Source organism: Triticum dicoccoides, chromosome 5B, assembly GCF_002162155.2.
Source record: "Triticum dicoccoides isolate Atlit2015 ecotype Zavitan chromosome 5B, WEW_v2.0, whole genome shotgun sequence".
Classification (NCBI taxonomy): Eukaryota; Viridiplantae; Streptophyta; class Magnoliopsida; order Poales; family Poaceae; genus Triticum; species Triticum dicoccoides.
The window spans coordinates 358,434,575-358,447,834 of NC_041389.1; positions in this window are offsets into that span (position 1 = coordinate 358,434,575).

A 13,260-nucleotide genomic window follows, 5' to 3' on the forward strand; every position below is an offset into this window, starting at 1 on the left:
ATGCCTAAATGTACACTATAGCAGGCAGGAGTGATTCATCATTGCACGCACAATGGAATTGCAGGTTAAGGGCCAGTTTGATTCCGCCTTTTCAGGGCTTATTGTCAAAATAAGCCATAAAAGATGTAAAGAAGTCATTTTTGAGTTATGGGCTTAGGCTTAACTAATTTCGCTTTGGAGAGGGGTGTTTCGGGTAGAACCTCACTAAAAATTGAAGGGAAGGGGAATAGTGAAATGACTCTGTTGTCTACCTATATTACACTCAAAATGCAACTGCTAACGCCCGTGTCACACCTAACACTCAAGTAAAAACAAACACGCAAGCGTTCATTGCCCTGCCTGCTTGCATCTCCTCTCCCCTATCCCTCTACCTCGATCCCCTGCGTGCAGCACTAGGGTTCCTCCAGCGAGCCGTCGCCACTGGTCCCATCTGGCCTGGTTCTCGATGATGCTATGTCCAGCTAGGCTACATGGCCGACGGGTAGGGGCAAATCTCCTTGGCTGCTCCTCCCTCTGGCGCCGCCCCTCATTCTCATGGTCTCCAGCAGCTGCTCCACTGTGGTTCGTCCAGCGCACTACTCCGGCGGGTGCTGCACAACTACGGCTGATGCCACACTGCGGCAGAAGGCACCTTATTCCCGCTCCCCTCCTCCTAGGCCAAGGCCATGAGGTGCTGTTGAAGGATGAGCTCATCCAACAAGGTGAGGATCTCCTTTGATTTTTTGCCAAATTTTCATTCTGATCCACTATACGATGAACTGCTATGAGCTGCTTCTGCTGCTGCTATATGATGCATTGCTATGAGCTGCTCCTGCTGCTGCTATATGATGAATTGCTATGAGCTGCTGCTGCTATATGATGAATTGCTATGAGGTGCTGCTGCTATATGATGAATTGCTATGAGCTGCTGCTGCTGCTGCTATATGATGAATTGCTATGAGTGCTGCTGCTGCTATATGATGAATTGCTATAAGCTGCTCCTGCTGATGCTATATGACGAATTTCTATGAGCTGCTCCTGCTGCTGCTATATAATGAATTGCTATGAGCTGCTCCTGTTGCTGCTATATGATGAATTGCTATGAGCTGCTCCTGCTACTGCTATATGATGAATTGCTATGAGTTGTTGCTGGTATATGATGAATTGCACACTTCTGCTGCTGTATGATGAGTTGCTATAAGCTGCTGCTGCTATATGATGCTTTTAGGTGGTGCTGCTATATGATAATAACCAGCCACTTGGACCATCGAATTTCAATAAATAATTGGTCTTCATTCAAATGTGGGTCATGCGTTCTTCGTTTAAATTAGGCAATGGGATCTCTGTGGAAAACATTGACCAAAGTAGATTGTGCCAAGTAGATGGTATCTTTGTATTTGCATTTTGAGCAAATAGTGATGGTCTGTTTTCCTATCATATTAATTACTGCACTGGGTTCAATTTGTGATGTTTGCAAGTCAAACTAATTTTCATATGGGCAGCAAAATGAAAAAAATATAATGCAATCTAGACTTTCCACTGATCATACCAAAGATAAGCTGAAAACGCAGTGAAAAGAACTGGTTGGCTTATTACATGGAGCTTATATTCACAGGTGCTTATTTTCTTAGGCTAACTCATAATAACTGTCTCTAAGAAACTTGGCTAATAGAACTGACATACAAATAACATGTCACGATGATTGCAATGGAGGAGTGACGTACCATAGCACACTGTATAGGCTCACCGCTGCCTCTCCTTTTTTACGATGTTCCATGAAATTGCCACATACATCTTGCACGTTTTCATTATGTAACCCTATTTGCAAGTTGACACGGCTAATTTCAGACATCTCTACATGATACTACATTGCATATCCCTTGCGCATATTTAAACCACCAATTAACGATTGTGTGCGTAGCATAAACTAGCCATGACTCTGTGTGCTGGACTAGCAGGCACTCTAAGGGAGCCTAATGTAGTGCACTGGAATTCCTAGATGCCACCTACAATTTTGTGTAATGTACTGCGCCTGTTTATAAATATATGTCTTTGTAGAGATTCCAGTATGGACCACATACAGATGTATATAGATGCATTTTCGAGTGCAGATTCACTCATTTTGCTCCGCATGTAGCCTATAGTGGAATCTCTAGAAAGACTTATATTTAGGAACGGAGGTACGAGGTAGTATCATGTATGACATCTACATATCTAATTTAGCAGCCAGTAGTAGAAATCATTGTCTGCACAAAGGGATTACTGGTCGAAAATCCTAGCAAAGCACGCTGGTAGGCACAAAACAATACAAGAGAGAGAGAGACGCACTTACAAGATCATAGCAATGCCTCAGTACAGGATCTTGGTTAGCCAAGCTGTTAGATCCAGAAGAAACATCGTCCTTGTAGTTTTTGCCAGCTGCATAACAAGTAACAGTGACTGTTTAGTATATTTGAAGTACATCGGGCAGGTGATGCTGGATGGGTTTAAAGGTGACAAGTACTTAGGCCGTGGCGAGTGCTTGGCATCTCTCTAGATGGTGGGAATCAGGTTAGAAACGTCAAGGGTGATGATGCTGCGCTGGATGTCGGGGTCCGGTAAGGAGATCTATAACCATCGAGTAGGGTGTTTGTGGAGCGGCTCCGGTAGGGTGGACTACAGTGTGGGTGTCGGTGTCAAAACCGGCGAATCTCGGGTAGGGGGTCCCGAACTGTGCGTCTAAGGCTAATGGTAACAGGAGGCGGGGGACACAATGTTTACCCAGGTTCGGTCCCTCACTATGGAGGTAATACCCTACTTCCTGCTTGATTGATCTTGATGAGATGAGTATTACAAGTGTTGATCTACCACGAGATCCTAGAGGCTAAATGTAGAAGCTAGCCTATGATTATGATTGTCCTTCCTGTCCTACAGACTAAACCCTCCAGCTTATATAGACACCGGAGGGGGCTAGGGTTACACAGAGTCAGTTACAGAGAAGGGAATCTACATATACGAATTGCCAAGTTTGCCTTCCACACAAAGGAGAGTCCCACCCGGACACGGGACGAAGTCTTCAATCTTGTATCTTCATAGTCCAACAGTCTGGCATAAGTACATAGTCCGGCTGTCCGAGGACCCCCTAATCCAGGACTCCCTCAGTAGCCCCTGAACCTGGCTTTAATGACGATGAGTCCGGCGCGCAGATTGTCTTTGGCATTGCAAGGCTGGTTCCTTTTTCGAATACTCCATAGAAGATCTTGAACACAAGGATTGTGTCCGGCTCTGCAAACAAATTCCACATACCATCGTAGAGAGCACAATATTCCACAAATCTAATCTGCTGACAACTCTTCATAGCATGACATCACGCCGTGGCCTGATCATTATACGAACCGTTTTTCTCAACCTGCTGTTGCACATATTGCGAGGCAGTTTTATTGGCACGTCTTGCCGAAGCAGAGATCGTGTCCCCTTATCTCGGGATTCTCATTAATACGGGTGTGGGTAACCCAACCGCCCCATCAACGCGGTGCTTGGGGAATAAGCGAGTTTACGGGGCAAGTGGGGAGGCGCACGGTTTCCACCGCCTTTATAAAGAAATAAGGATTCCCCTTTTTCACCCATGCCCTCTTCTTCCTCTGCTCATCCATTCTCGCTGGAGCTCTAGCGCACAAGCTTTCACCTCCTCCGCAAGGTGATTCCAAGCATGTCCGGAGCGGGAGGCAAGCGGATGGCCTCCTCCGTCACGGAGGAGGACATTATGAAGCTTCGGGAGGCCGAATACTTGTCCAAAAACATCGCACATCGGCTTCCGGCCGAAGGGCAGATCATCCCCACCCTGAATCCCTAGGAGAGGGTAATGTTCCTCTCTCACTTCATCCGTGGACTAGGATTCCCCCTCCACCCCTTTGTCTGCGGGCTTATGTTCTACTACGGGCTGGACTTCCATGATCTGGCCCCCAATTTCATCCTCAACATCTCAGTGTTTATCATCGTGTGTGAGGCCTTCCTCCGCATTACACCCCACTTCGGCCTATTGCTGAAGACCTTCAACGTGAAGCCAAAGGTGGTGGTTGGCCAGCAAGCGGAGTGCGGAGGCGCCATGGTGGGCAAGATGCCCAATGTCACCTGGCCCGAAGGCTCCTTCGTGGAGACCGTAAAGGGGTGGCAGTCGGGGTGGTTCTACATCACCGAGCCATGCGACACCAACTGGGCAGCAACCCCCGAATTTTGATCCAGCGTCCCCATGCGGCTCACCTCCTGGAAAGAGAAGGGCTTAGCCTTGGGCTCATCGGTGGAGCTGATCAGACATCAGACCTGTGTCCAAAATATGATAGGCAAGAAAATCAAGCTTGTCAACATGGTCCAGGTCATGCTCATCCGCTGGATCCTCCCGTGTCAGAGACGGCCTTACAATCTGTGGGAGTTCGACCCGGCCGAACACCAGATGCTGCAAGAGCTCTTTGGCACGACGCACGAAGACGTCTGGAAGGTGCTCTTCAAGGACAACGAGGTCCCCCCACACATAACGAAGATCGCGGACTCAACGCGAAACGCCAAGCGCATCCGGTGAGTTTTTACATTTTCCAAGACGTGCCTTTTACCAGCACATTCACGGGAGGAATCTAAGCCTCCATGCTGATTCAATAGGACTAGGTAGCGATAGCGGAGCGGATCGACTGTCCGGCTCCGCTACCTGAAGATCCAGCATCATCTCTTCTAACAAAGATATTGTTTCCGGCGCCCTATGAGGTGCTGGAGAAGAAGGCCAAGAAGAAGGACACGGGGACCAGGAAAGGTCTCCAGCGCAAGGTGGTGTTGGACGTGACGTCCGAAGACACCAAGGTGCACTCCTCCAACGAAGACGAGGAGGAGGAAGAGGAAATCCCTCCCCCCCAACCGGGAGGGGGAGAAGAGAAAGGCCGCCCCACAGAGGGAGGCCGAGGCGTCCAAGAAGGGAAAGACCTTCCTTCCGGACCACTCCACCACGGCCACCTACAGCACCGAGGAGTGGCTGCCCAGGGATAAGCCCCTGGCTAAGTTGTAAGCATCCGGACAATATAATACTTCCAGTATGTTTTGCTTTATTGTTTCTTATCATGCCGAACATGCATATGTAGTCCGGCCAAATCCCACATTGAGGTATCCTCTTCGGAGGGGTCCCTGGGCCCGTCGACGATGAACAACGATTCACTCCTGACGGGCCCAGCAGCTACTTCGGCCTAGTAAAGCGGCTTGTGAGTGCCTGTCCGCGGCTTGAAGTTATAAAGCGGTCAGTCTGCATTGAAGATGCACGAATGACCTTCGCCCGTGCAAAAGTGCACTGGGCAAAGATGGATGCCGAGAAGCTGATGACCGAAGGGCTGCCGAAGGGCAAGGACCATCCCCACCTCAAAAAGTATTATGATAGTGTCTTGAAGGGCTCCCGCCTTGTGGCGGAGCAATGTGCGAAGGATGTAATCTTTGAGTGAATACACTCATTTGATCCTGTAATATGAAACAAGTTCTTTTGCGCAATATAACGCTTGCTGATTTAAATTTTTACCTTCTGTGCGGCCATTTATAAAATCTGAGAGTTGGCCAGTTGTCGGCTTCTGCCCCCATGTAACTAGTACTGGGGTGTTCGGGATAAATCTAAACACTCTTTATCCAAATTTTTAGTCCTTTAAGGAGGTGTTTAGATCAACGAACAAGGCAATCAGACTATATAGCTTTATCACTCTCACTAAGCCATAGAAGTTCTGTAATTTTAAATTTTGGCGTAGCACCTGGTATTTGGAAGGCCAAACTTGGGGCTCTATACACGCCTAAATCGGACAAAGGCCGATTCCTCGCCCAAAGCGGAAAAAATCTTTAAGGATTTGAGACCTCTCGAACGGCGACCAGCTCTTGCTCCATCATGACAGTCAGTTTTCAGCTTTTTCTACTGAGGTGCTCATCCAGAAGAACCGGGACACAATCGCAGTAGTTCTCCCTGTGCCGCCTTAGCCGATATAGCGGAACATAAGTCAGAAAAACATGGGAGCCGGTTAATCCCAACTATTGACCCAAGACATGATTCGGAGTTGATGCATATAATGCTATAAGTTCGGGGTGCCGCACTTTCGAAAGTGTTCAGACTTTTGTTGTCGTGTTATGGGGTACACTGAAGCCCTTGGCGAGCTGAACATACCAAAATGTACGGGTGCAATTTGTAATAAATAAACAGTCAAGGAAAAAGATAAAGAAATGTAATAATAAGATGTCGATGTACATTATTTTCCATTGTTATTTGAATAATACGTCAAGGCGTATGTATACGAGTAGTGCGATAAGCAAAATAGGACTATTTGACATGTCCTAACCAAGAGCGAGCTGCGTGTGGGTATGTAAAACAGGTATAGCGATCGTTATGAGAGACCACCTGGGGATTCCCTTGTACGTCAAAGCTCCTTGCCTCCTTGGTGTTTCCCTCCCATGATGGGTCCGATAATCAGGCTATCGGAAGAGCCTCCAGAAAATAGGGACCTAAAAGGAAGAAAAGGGGTGAAGGTATATAGATCCTGGGGTGGCTGAGCTGTATTGTGGACTGCATTCTAGCTGTGCCTCCATCTATGCCCATGGAATTTTAAGTGCGTAATTATGTACGCGCGGCGCAAATTTCACCGCTTGACTAGGAATAGGCCAGAGGCCGAATTGCTAGGCGAGCTCTGGACGTGCCGGACGATCTAGTTGCAGAGTACTTCGGACTCGCTTGGCGGTGTCCGGGGATTTTATAGCCGAATTGGAGGTCTGCCTAAGAAGGTTGCTCTGTACTTCTGCTGCGAGGGCCACAGTGTGCTCCTCCGTATGCAGGGAGCGCTCCGTCTTTCCATTGAATGTTATAACCCGTGAGGTCCTGGCATCTTGAGCTTGAGTATGCATAATGCGGTACCGCATTGAATCTGGCAAATGCGGTTCGTCCGAGCAGTGCGTGATAGCCACTACAGAAGGGGACGATATCGAAGATTAACTCCTCGCTTTGGAAGTTGTCCGGATATCCGAAGACTACTTCCAGTGTGACTGAGCCCATGCAACAGGCCTCTACACCTGGTATGACACCTTTAAAGGTGGTTTTGGTGGGTTTGATCCTTGAGGGATCGATGCCCATTTTGCATATTGTATCCTGATAGAGAAGGTTTATGCTTCTGCCACCATCCATAAGGACTCGTGTGAGGTGGAATCCGCCAATGATGGGGTCGAGGACCAGCGCGGCCGAACCGCCATGACGGATACTGGTCGGATGGTCCCTGCGATCAAAGGTGGTCGGACAAGAAGACCATGAGTTGAACTTTGGGCGACTGGCTCCATCACGTAGACGTCCTTTAGTGCATTCTTCCGTTCCTGCTTGGGAATATGGGTTGCGTATATCATATTTACCGTTTTTACTTGGGGGGGGGGGATTTCTTCTGTCCTCTTGTGTTCGGCAGCCAGGGCTCCTCATCGTAATCACTATGCGGTCCCTTTTCCTTGTTTTCAGCATTCAACTTGCTGGCCTGTTTGAACACCCAACATTCTCTGTTGGTGTGGTTGGCTGGTTTATCGGGGTGCCGTGAATTTGAGATGAACGATCGAGTATGCGGTCCAGACTGGACGGGCCCGGATTGTTTCTTTTGAATGGATTTTTTCTACGAACCGGACTTAGAGCCACTGAATCCGGCATTGACAGCCGTGTCTTCGGTGTTATAGCCATTATTGTGACGCTTGTGTCTGTTGCGTCGAGGCTTGCCGTTGCTATCTCCGGCATCTGAGGTGCCAGGATTTCTTCATGTGTTGTTGCTACGAGCCAGGCAGCTATCCTCGCCCGCACAAAAGCGGGTCATGAGTGTCGTGAGGGCTGCCATGGAATTCGGCTTCTCTTGGCCGAGGTGTCAGGAAAGCCACTCGTCACAGATGTTATGCTTAAAGGCTGCTAGGGCTTCGGCATCCGGACAATCGACAATTTGGTTCTCTTTCGTTAGGAACCGAGTCCAGAATTTCCTGGCTGACTCTCCAGGCTGTTGGGTTATGTGACTTAAATCATCAGCATCCGGTGGTCGCACATAAGTGCCCTGGAAGTTATCCAGGAATGCGTCTTCCAGGTTCTCCCAACTTCCAATGGAGTTTGTAGGCAAACTATTCAGCCAATGCCGAGCTAGTCCCTTGAGTTTTAGTGGGAGGTACTTGATGGCATGTAGATCATCCCCGCGGGCCATGTGAATGTGGATAAGGAAATCTTCTATCCATACTGCGGGGTCTGTAGTCCCATCATAGGGCTCGATATTCACGGGCTTAAACCCTTCTGGGAATTCATGCTCCATTACTTCATCAGTGAAGCATAGGGGGTGTGCAGCGCCTCTATACCGGGCTACATCACAACGCAGTTCAAATGAGTCTGGTCTGTTGTATTCGGCCCGGCCAGATTTGTATTTAGTATATCCGGCGTGGCAGTCATCGTCACGCGTTGGGGCGCGCCCCCGTGATCCGTCGATCAATCTTGACTGTCCTGCTTTGTTTTCCAATTCGTCTCGCAGGTCATGTGTGTAGCCCCGGGCCTTCATGTTTTTGTTTGTTTGGTGGTGGGGGGGTGAGCTGGTGTTCGGGCTGATACGCTGTTTTGTCTCGGCCATGAGGTGGCCGGTCAGCCGCATCCTGCATTGGTAGTGTAGGCTCTAGTGCCTCCTCCTCGAATTGAGGTAACAACCTGCACTTTGGGTAGCTTTAGGTTGGGCGCTCGAGTCTGTATTCCTCGGCTGCTAGGACCTCAGTCCATCTATCAGTTAGCAGATCTTGATCAGCTTGAAGCTGCTGCTGCTTTTTCTTCAGGCTTTTTGCTGTGGCTATAAGCTAGCGCTTGAAGCGCTCCTGCTCGACGGGATCCTCAGGCACGATAAATTCTTCGTCGCCGAGGCTCACCTCGTCTTCAGAGAGGGGCATGTAATTGTCGTACTCCGATTCTCCATCCATTGCCTGTTCATTAGGGCTAGCTTGCCCATCCTCCCATCCGGCTTGCTTGAAGCTTGGCCGGGCGGGATTGTTTTCGTCTTTGGCATTATCCGGAGTGATATTGTCTCTTTTGCTGGTATCGCTATTTTTGCTATGGCGGGGCTTAGAGCGGCGCCACTAACGCCGGCGCCTAGATTGTTTCTCAAGGGGGTTATCCTCCGTTGCCTCATTGCCATTGCTTTCTTTGGGTGTGTCTACCATACATATATCATATGATGAGGTGGCTGTCCAGCGCCCTGTGGTAGTGGTTCCTGTTCTTCTCCGGCATCGTCGTCCATAACATCGATGTCTTTGGAGTCAAAATCAAGCATGTCGGTTAAGTTGTCGACAGTGGCTATTAAGTGGGTGGTGGGTGGGAAATGAATTTCTTCATCGTTCGCTTCCCACTCAAGCCAGACATAGTTCGGCCGAGAGTCTCCTGACAGAGAGAGGGATTTCAATGAATTTAGCACGTCGCCCGATATCCGTGGAGGTACACTCCATGATCGGTGCCCAATCGGGTTTGATAGGCATGGATGCGCGTGGTTCGGAGCCTATGGCCAGAGACGAGTCCGAGGGTCCGATCACACAGACCTCATTGGGGGCGAAGTTTGTGTTCGGCTCTGTCACCGATGAGTGTGCGGCCTCCGTGGCAGGGTCCATCCACCCGTCCTTGGATGGCACGATACGCTCTAGATTAAGAGCCATGGCAGCTGTAGGTGTGATCTCCTGAACACCGTCCGATGGCAGATCTAAGTCATGCTCATCGTGACTGTACGACGCACCTGTCATGGGCTGGAATCCGTCAAAGTTCAAGTCTCCGCGGATGTCGGCAGTGTAGTTCAGGCTTCCAAAACTGACCTGATGGCCAGGGGCATAGCTTTAAATCTGCTCCAGATGGCCAAGCGAGTTGGCCCGTAGTGCGAATCCGCCGAATGCAAAGATCTGTCCGGGGAGGAAAACCTCACCCTGGATCGCATCATTGTGGATGACTGAAGGAGCCATCAAGCCTTATGGTGACGACACAGTGGAACTCTCAATGAAAACACCAATGTCGGTGTCAAAACCGGCAGATCTCGGGTAGGGGGCCCCGAACTGTGCGTCTAAGGCTAATGGTAACAGGAGGCGGGGGACACAATGTTTACCCAGGTTCGGGCCCTCTCTATGGAGGTAATACCCTACTTCCTGCTTGATTGATCTTGATGATATGAGTATTACAAGAGTTGATCTACCACGAGATCGTAGAGGTTAACCCTAAAAGCTAGCCTATGATTATGATTGTCCTTCCTGTCCTACTGACTAAACCCTTCGGTTTATATAGACACCAGAGGGGGCTAGGGTTACACAGAGTCGGTTACAGAGAAGGAAATCTACATATCTGAATTGCCAAGCTTGCCTTCCACGCAAAGGAGAGTCCCACCTAGACACCGGACGAAGTCTTCAATCTTGTACCTTCATAGTCCAACAGTCCGGCATAAGTACATAGTCCGGCTATCCGAGGACCCCCTAATCCAGGACTCCCTTAGTGGGTGAAGCAGATCTGTGGCCATGGACGAGGGCGTAGGTGAATCTGCTCCGGTGGTTGGGTGAAGGATGGTGTCGATGACGCGGATCTGCGGCCATGGACGGGGCGTCAGAAGCTGCTCCGGTGGCTGGGTTAAGGATGGTGTCGATGGTGCGGATCTGCGGCCGTGGACGGGGCGTCAGAAGCTGCTTCGGTGGTTGGGTTAAGGATGGTGTCGATGATGCGGATCTGCGGCCGTGGGTGGGGCGTCAGAAGCTGCTCCGGTAGGTTGGATGAGGGTGCAAGGAAGCGGATCTGAGGCCGTGGACTTGTGAGTTGGCAAAGCGGCCCCGGTAGGGTTGAGAATGGTATAGGCGAAGCTACTCTGGTAGGGTTGACGATGGTGTCGGTGAAGCAGCTCTGGTAGGTTTGAGGAAGGTGTCGGCAAAGAGGATCAGAGGCCGTCGATGGGGGCGTCGGTGGGGCGGCTCCGGGGGATGTGGACGAGGCGTCTCCGGTGGGGAGTACAAATGAGCCGCTGCAGATGCGCGACGGTTGACGAGAGTACCGGCGAAGCAGATCCGGCGCCGTGGACAAGGCCGACACTGAATGGACTGTGGTACATGGGTGGATGAGCAGTCTACTTGTTTTAGGGGAGGTGGGAGCGGTAGATGAGGCCACAGAAGCAGATCCGGCGAGGTGGACGCTGCTGGCAGTGAATGGGCTATGGTACGCCGGTGGATGAGCAGTCTAGGGTTTTGAGAGAGGAGGGGAGAAAGGGCGATGAAGTACGGATGGCGTGATGTAAGATGCTCTAGTGCTGTGGAGTTAGTCGTTTTTGCGGGAGGGGGAGAGGAAATGGGGGTGCCGTGTAGTGGGGTGAACCGGAAGTTACCAAAGCAGCCCCGACCTATTATTTAGATGAGGGCGGTATTGTAACTGTTGGTCTCCGTGCACGAAGGACAAAAGGGGAATTTCGCATGCAAAGACTAATGTGGCGGAAATTTTAGAAGGAGGCGGGAGATTTTGCCGCCCGCGGGATCGTTCGTATCCAGTTTCAACTAATTTTGGACCCTGCTAACGGCAAGGTCATGCTAGACTGTGTACACGGGGCACATGTCAGCAGTTAATAACTGGTGTCAAGTCCACCCCAGAAAAAAGACAATAACTCAGGATGATGTGCCGATAACTTGGACGTTCACACGGGCGCGGCCAATCGTACGGTTGTATTGTCGCGTTCACAAAAAAGGGATCAAACGCTCAGCCTATGTATTTCTCGTGTAAATAGATAATTTAGTGCCATTGGTTATTTACTTTAAACATAATGCATTGACGTGTTAGTGTAGAGGCGCACAAAAAGAAATGGATATTGTAGTCCGCTACTTAAAAGTGTTACCTCATATGATTACATAGCCTCCATTTCATAAATTGCATACCCGTTGAATTCATATATGAATATTACATATATTACTTCAAAATAGAAACTTAAATCATCCAAGACTAATGAATTTGAATGCAAGAGTAACAATGGTGCATGTACATGATAGCTACATTGGTTGTTTGAAGAAACATCACTGTAACTTTGACATGCATAGCTAAAAAGGTTTATTTAAATAGAAAAAAATGTGATATGTGAGTGTCCAATCTTTATAGCATTGAATCGATATTGTACCTTTGGCCACGATACGAAGTAGATATTGACTTATGTTCAAGAGATGCACGTCCATGATCGCTAGATAGTGATACGTGAATGAATTGTGCAATGTCTCTCACACGCATACATATCTCATTTCCATGTGGGCATCGGAATCACACACGTGCACTTCATGTATTTCTCTCCCTCCGTCAAGGTTAAATTCGTCTTTCTACCCCGTCCTACAAGTCTCTCACACAGAAACACGCACGCTCTCTCTGTCTAACACGCCCACCCCTTTAATTCCGCCCACCCACAGCCACTAATGTCTCAAAGTATAATAATGTCTCTCACACATATGCCTAAGGTTAACTCGAGTTCCGGAACCATATGAATACATACAATGGGATTCCAACAAAGCACCTTTTGTTTGGAGATCTCTCACTCTCTCACACACACACACACGCGCGCGCGCGCGCGTGCGCGTGTGCACACATTGTTTCTCGCTTCATTTTTATGGCACTTGCATGCACACCGTTTGTTTATCTTCGTAATTCTTTAAGTATGCCTCACACAAATGCTATCTACCTATCCCTTAATATAGCTAGATATGTGTCACACAAACTCCTTATCCCTACTAGCAAGATGCCCATGCGTTGCACGAAACATCAAGATGCATTTTTATGAGTAGTTTATTTTGTGGGAGAAAAGGATGAACGAGGGAATGCCTTATTTGCAAATGCGGAGAGGAGTGTGGGTATCTTTTTGCAAAATTGCCATAGTTTCCTTCCTATCCGTCGGATATAAATCGGATGGCCTATATTGCAGGATGACAAGAACACCATCATCACCAACTCTGTTTTTTATAAGAGTAGAAATATGTGAGTGTCATTGCCCCACCCCCCACACACACCGACACACCCACACTTCCCAACACCGAAGGAGTAGGGTGACACCTCGATCTTGATACTAATCTATCGACTGGCTTCTCTCTCAAACATACACACACACACTACCCGACACCGAAGGAGTAGGGTGGCTCATCGATCTTGATAATAATCTATCTACACCTCTTTCAAACACACACACATACACACACACTCGCTAGTTGTGCCTCTATGCCTACCGCGCACACTCTCGATACGTCTTTCTCTCCCTCCCCCCCCCCCAACAATGACAG